The sequence below is a fragment of the Capricornis sumatraensis genome, chromosome 16 (assembly GCF_032405125.1).
Source record: "Capricornis sumatraensis isolate serow.1 chromosome 16, serow.2, whole genome shotgun sequence".
Lineage (NCBI taxonomy): Eukaryota > Metazoa > Chordata > Mammalia > Artiodactyla > Bovidae > Capricornis > Capricornis sumatraensis.
In genome coordinates this window covers 41,331,002-41,337,985 of record NC_091084.1, presented here as the reverse complement: position 1 = coordinate 41,337,985, position 6,984 = coordinate 41,331,002, and the positions used below count along the sequence as shown (strand labels likewise).

Genomic DNA, 6,984 nt, shown 5'->3' with positions numbered 1-6,984 from the left:
GAGTGGGCTGCCATGCCCTTCTCCAGGAAATCTTCCCTGATCCAGGGATCAAACCCAGGTCTCCTGCATTGCAGGCAGATTCTTTAGTGTCTGAGCCACCTGCTGCTAAGTCACTTCAGTCGTGTCCGACTCTGTGCGACCCCACAGACGGCAGCCCACCAGGCTCCCCCGTTTCTGGGATTCTCCAGGCAAGAACACTGGAGTGGGTTGCCATTTCCTTCTTCAATGCATGAAAGTGAAAAGTGAAAGGGAAGTTGCTCAGTCGTTACCGACTCTTAGCGACCCCATGGACTGCAGCCTACCAGGCTCCTCTGTCCATGGGATTTTCCAGGCAAGAGTACTAGAGTGGGGTGCCATTGCCAGGGAAGCCCAAAAGGTACTGCTGCTACTGCTGCTGCTCTAAGTCACTTTAGTTGTGTCCGACTCTGTGCGACCCCATAGATGGCAGCCCACCAGGCTCCCCCATCCCTGGGATTCCCCAGGCAAGAACACTGGAGTGGGTTGCCAGTTCCTTCTCCAATGCATGAAAGTGAAAAGTGAAAATGAAGTTGCTCAGTCGTGTCCGACTCTTCGCGACCCCATGGACTGTAGCCTAGGTAGTGCAATTCAAGGGATGGAAAGAACACAGACATTGGAACCAAAGAGGCTTGAGCCCAGGTTGAATCCTAGGTCAGCTGCTTACCAGTTTTGCAATGTTGGGCAAGTAACTTCACCTTTCCTGGCCTCAGCGGCCTCACCCATAAAATGAGGATAATGGTCAGATCCCTGGGTTGCTGCTGTGAGGACGGCACATGGATTAGGAGCAGAGATTCTCAAGCCAAATACCAGTTTTGCGTTCTGGCTCCGCCATTTACCTGCTAGGAACCTAGGGCTTAACTCTCCATGCATCAACTTCCTGATTTTATAAAATGAGAAAAAGGGACTTCCCTGGTGGCCCAGTGGTTAGGAATTTGCAATGCAAGGGATGCGGGTTCCTATCCCTGGTTGGGAAGTAAGATCCCACATGCCTACATGCTGCAACTACTGGAGCCTGGTGCCACAGCTAGAGAGCCCATGTGCAGCAAATAGAGAATCCCTGCACCACAAGAAAAAATCTTGCATGATGCAATGAAGATCTGACACAGCCAAATAAATACAAATTTTAAAAATGTCATCTCTAGAGTTGTTTTGTGGAATGTGTTGGGTTGAGTCACTATACAGAAAGTGTTTAGAATAACACTTGGCATATGATACCCACTATGGAAGTGTTATTATTATGTGTGCTTTCTGCCTCTTAAATAATCATAACAAATCATCTCAAGCTAAGAAAAAACTATAGGTAGATAATAGGGTTACTTTCCTAAGAAACTAATTTGGTTTATGGCAATTTATCACTATGTATGAAAAGAAAATTTCATCCTCCAGAATGTGCAAATGGAGAAACGGAGAAAAGAGGATTGTGTCTAGCCAAAAACCACAAGTTCGCTTGGTTTAGAAAGAATGTCGTGTTACCTATTCTTCACCAGAAGGGAAACAAGCAACAAGTCTCTGCAGTCAGACCTGGAAAGTATTGTTTTGAGAAAATGGAAAGGAGATCTTAGACATGCTTGGGCAAGATTATCATTCCACTGCCCTTTAATTACAATTATTATACTAAAAATAGTTGCATTGTATTTCATTCATTCATCATTGTTCAATAGCCCCATTTGTGGAATATGAAAATATGTGATGCCTTGCAAATGAAGACAGCTGGATGCCCAAAACCTGGTCTGAAGTATTAAGTAGACTGAAAGTCTTAACATATTCTTTTTTTCTGCTGCTGCTGCTGCTGCTGCTGCAAAGTCGCTTCAGTCGTATCCGACTCTGTGCGACCCCATAGATGGCAGCCCACCAGGCTCCCCCGTCCCTGGGATTCTCCAGGCAAGAACACTGGAGTGGGTTGCCATTTCTTTCTCCAATGCATGAAAGTGAAAAGTGAAAGGGAAGTTGCTCAGTCGTTCCCGACTCTTAGCGACCCCATGGACTGCAGCCTACCAGGCTCCTCCCTCCGTCCATGGGATATTCCAGGCAAGAGTACTGGAGTGGGGTGCTATTGCAGTATAACAAAATTGTTGTTTATTAGATAGATCCTTAGTTCCTAGGACTAGGCAGGGATGGTGGTGGGAATGTCATTTTAAAAGGTAGGTTGCCTGTTTACCCCATGGGGGCCTGCTGTGCAATGGCTGCAGACAGTAATGTAGTGTTTATGCAATAGCATAATGCAAGAAGCCAATTGCTTGTATGAGTTGCCCTAAGGAAGCTTGGAGACAGCCCTTTCCAGTGGACATTCATGTCTGGCATGCTGTCCCTAGTCTAGGCTCCAGACAGATATGCGCAGTACATTTGGAAAGCCCCAGGGCACAGTGGCCAGGGTCCACATTGGCAGAGTCATAATGTCCATTGGCACCAAGTTGCAGAACAAGGAGCAGGTGACTGAGGCCCTATGCAGGCCAAGTTCAAGTTCCCTGGCTGCCAGAAATCCACATTTCCAAGAAGTGCGGTTTTGCTAAGTTTAACGTGGATGAATTTGAAAAGTCGGGGGCAGAAAAGTAGCTTATGCCAGATGGAGAGCTGTAGGGTCAAATACATCCCCAGTTGTGCCCTGCATTCACAAAAGCCTTGATGCCGTCCCCTGCTTACTCTCACCCACCAATAAATACTACTTTCCTGTCTAAAATAAAATGAAAGTCTACTTTTTCTTACATTAAAGCTGTATGGGAGGAAGACTTTGAAATTTTGATTTTAATACTGAATTTTCATTTGGTAGGTGGAAAGGAAAAAAAAGGGGGGGGAGGTTGCCAACTATTTAAGCTTCACCTACTTGCAAAGGTTAACTCATAAACACTGTAATAAACCAGGATTTGAGGCCAACCAACCAAGTGCCAATATGGCATTCTGTGATGGGAGAAGAGGAAGGAGAGAGGAGTTAAAGAGGTAGGGGTCATATGAGAACACCTAGCAATATAGTCACCTAGTCACCTTCATTTTCTCAAACCTGCTGTTCCCAAGAAGCAGGAAGTCAATGAGAAAAAAATATACTTCCCTCATTTGGGTCCATACTGGGACCCTCAGTCAAGGCAATGACATGGTGTGGGATACAAGGTTCTGGTATTACACTGTGGTGGTTCCTTAGCTCCGAATGTTCTTGGGCAGCAAAGTGTCTTCCCCAGAAGCAGGGCTTGAAGTTGGAGAATATTTGGAAATAAAAACAACACTAAGCACTACTAGTACACTGTTTAAGTTGTTTTGCATGCACCTTGGAACTGGAAATTCACAAGGCGGCTCTTGGTATTTCTCAGTTAATTTATGTTGAGACAAAAAGGGGTTTCAAGGCCAAAGAGCAGAGTACCTTGGAATTTTCCAGGGATCCCAGCCCAGTACGGCAAGTTATCTCAAAGGCTGTCCAATTTGAAGGTGGATAACTGGTGACTTTAATAAGGAGACAAAACCAGAATAACATGAAGTGGTGCCAGAGAACACATAAAGTGTTCTGGGGCACTTGGCTCTCCTAGTTTCATATTAAAATTATTTTGATTATTGTAAACAACTTTGCAGAAAACTTACCCATAGCTTTTTCTCTATGAATATTTACAACTTTGTCCATATGTACACATATCTTTACTTTTATTCACTCTGATATGATGGGGTTTTATTTTGGATGTGGCATTATTTTATATTTTTCTTTGACTTTTTCTGTATAGTTCTGGTCTAATATTTTATTTAACATGTTAACTATTTTATTTAACATGTTAACATGTTAACATATTATAACATAATATCATAACCAGTTGATAAATTATTTTTCTCAAAGGTGAATCAAACTTCTTACTCCTTATTGTCAGACTCTCTGAACATAAAAACTCCAAAGCAAACAAACAAACAAAAAAACCTGTTTCTACTATAGCTTTTGGAAAAGCTTGTTGTTTGTTTCTATTTATACCCAATGAAATATTTTATGAGAACATATTGTCAACTCACTCAAGTAATAAACCATAAAAATTTGATAGTGGCACATCTAAAAATGACAAATAATAGAACAATGAAAATAATTAAAGGGAAAATTAAAGATAATTTATTTGTTTATAATGCAGTGGATTTTGCTGAAGTCTGATATAACCATGCTAAAAGCCAAAATGGCCCGATTGCTCTGCGTTCTGGAATCTCATTCATTCATTCACTCATTCAACTGATATTTACACACCTACTATATGCTAGAGTTTAAGTGTGGGAGCCACAGCAGTAAAAATACCCCTTCTCTCACATATCATTGAGGGTGGTATGCAATATATAAATGAATACATAACAGAACGTCAGATAGTAAAAAGTTTTTGAAGAAAAGCCAAGAAGGGCAGAGACCTGGAGAGTGATGAGTTTGGGAGAAATGAGGAGGGTGGTCTGGGGAGTTTTTGGATGAGGGAGCAATTGAAGGGAACAATTGAATCCCACGTGTTTCTGTGGGAGGAGGTGTTATATATCCATGGAGGAAAAGCAGTACACTTTCACATCTCCTCATTGTTTTTTATTTACTCATCCAAACAATATTTGATTTTGTGAAAGTACTATTTTGATAGCTGTGGGAGATAGGAGAGAACCACAGAGGTGTGGTATATGCCTCACAGAGTTTATGGGAAGACAAGACATCACAAGTGTACTAATGTTTTGAGAGAGGAAGCACAGGGTGCTTTTTATGCCTTGGAGGTCAGAGAAGTCTTCCCCGAGGAAGTGACCTTCAAACTGGAGCAGCAGGTGTGAGCCAGCTTAGCATGAACAGAGGCACTGAGAGTGAGGGAAATTTACAAGCAGAGGAGTCAGTGTACAACATTGTTTTGCTGATAACTTTCAACTTTTGTCTCCTATCCAATCTCTCAAAGTCTAAGAAATAACATCATTTAACCATATTTCCTTGCCTCCCTCTGGCAGATGTACAAATGCACAAAGAAACGATTTGGCAGCAGATAAAGAAAAAGACTCAGCATGGGGGCAAAAATAATACAACTGAAACTAAATGACTCTATTGATATTCAAGATTTGAATATCTTTATTTACAGTATGTTTTATTGTCAATCAATCCTTTTGATAGCTGGAGTGCCCTTTGAAACATAGGATTGGGGTAATAAATTTTCCAAAGACCACTTATCAAGCTATAATCATTTCCTGATTTGTTTTAATTGGACTGTATATAAATTTTCTTGTATCTTTAACATAAGATTTATGACAGAGAGAGAAATAGTCACAGGAGGGGGAAAAAAAAAAACAAACCCAAAACCTGACAAGAAAATATATGTGGTATTCATTGTCTATACCAACTACTTCTTTGAACCCCATGGGGTAATGATGTAGGGTAAGGAAGCTGTGGGCCCATTCCATAAACCTATACTCTACAAAAACTATTAACAATAAAAGAAATTGGAGACAATGTGAAGGTTTTGCTTGTTGGTGTATGGTGACTCCATACAATGAAATAGCCTGTAGCCATTAGGCATCATATTGTAGAATAAGGCTTAATGACATGGCTGAATGTTCACAATAGATTCCTTTTATTTTTTAATGTTTTTGGCCACACCATGAGGCTTGTGGGATCTTAGTTCCCTGACCAGGGATGGAACCAGGGCCCCCTACATTGGAAGTGCGAGTCTTAACCACTGGACTGCCAGGGAAGTCCCACAACAGGTTAATTTTAAAAAGAAGGATACCAAACAAAATTTCAGTGTGATAAAAGTTAGATTATAATATAACATAGTTATAAAGAAAACTCGACAAGGAAAATACATCAATATTTTAATGGGGGTTATATACACTTAGTGAGATTATACATTATTTTATGTTTATGAATTTTTTGTCACAAAAATGTATTAGTTTTATAATCAGGGGGAGAAAAGCAATGGATATTCTTTTTCTTCTTGTTCCTTCATTTGTTTTTTAATTGCAAAGAAAAAGGAAAGATTTGAGTAGCAATCATTCACTTAATGCACACACATCTGTGTGCAAAATGAAAGTTTTCCTTAGGCAGGTATAGAATCAGTAGCTTTCCTACGAATGGAGTAAAGGACCCAGAGTTACTGCAGAGAATCCAAAAGGCTTTGTTGCCTGAGATAGTGCTTGGTGATTATTTTTTTTTCCACAATTTTTAAATTGAAGTATAGTTGATTTACCACGTTATGCCAATCTCCACTGTATAGCAAAGTGACTCAGTTATACACATACATACATTCTAAGGAGATTACTGACTTTTAAAGAAACAAAAAGAGACGGAAAGCCAAAACAAGGACAGCTTTATAAGCAATAATGCTTTAAAAAGAGTATTTTTTCTATTACAAATGACAGGTTTAAATAATACCCCCAGAAGTATCACTTATGTCTCACTATCCTAACTTCTGACCTTTTAACTGGAATATGCAAGGTGCATCATTTATTTATTTACTTTTGGCTGCGCTGAGTCTTGTTGCTTTGTGCGGGCTTTCTCTAGTTTCCAGCAGTCAGGGGCTACCGTCTAGTTGCGGTGCATGGGCTTCTTGTTGCCGTGGCTGCTCTTGTTGTGGAACGCACGCTCTGGGCGCTTGGGCTTCAGTAATTTCGGCACACAGACTCAGCAGATGTAACCCGTGGGCTCTAAAATGCAGGCTCAGTAGTGTGTGGTGCCTGGGCTTAGCTGCTCCTCAGCATGTGGAAGCTTCCCAGGCCAGGGATCGAATCTATGTCACCTGCATTGGCAGACAGATTCTTATCCACTGTGCCACCAGGGAAATCCTGATGCATTCTTAATAGTGTGTTCTTGGCTTGTTTGCTGGTTGTCCCATTTCTTTTTCTCATGATGTGTGTGGGTGTGTGTGTGGGTCTATAGGTGTGCACATAGATTTATATAATCAGCCTTTATTTTTATGGTCTCTGAATTTTGTGTAAAGCTTAGAAAGGCCTTTCAAGTTTATAAAAATTTTACTCACATTTTCTTCTAATGTTTTTTAATAG

The 6,984-nt window shown here is 40.9% G+C and overlaps 1 pseudogene; it reads left to right on the top strand.

Annotated features, from left to right (window-relative positions):
• The first annotated feature begins 2,144 nt into the window (after positions 1 to 2,144).
• LOC138093344 (small nucleolar RNA SNORA70) lies at positions 2,145 to 2,291 on the top strand (annotated as a pseudogene).
• Positions 2,292 to 6,984: the final 4,693 nt, after the last annotated feature.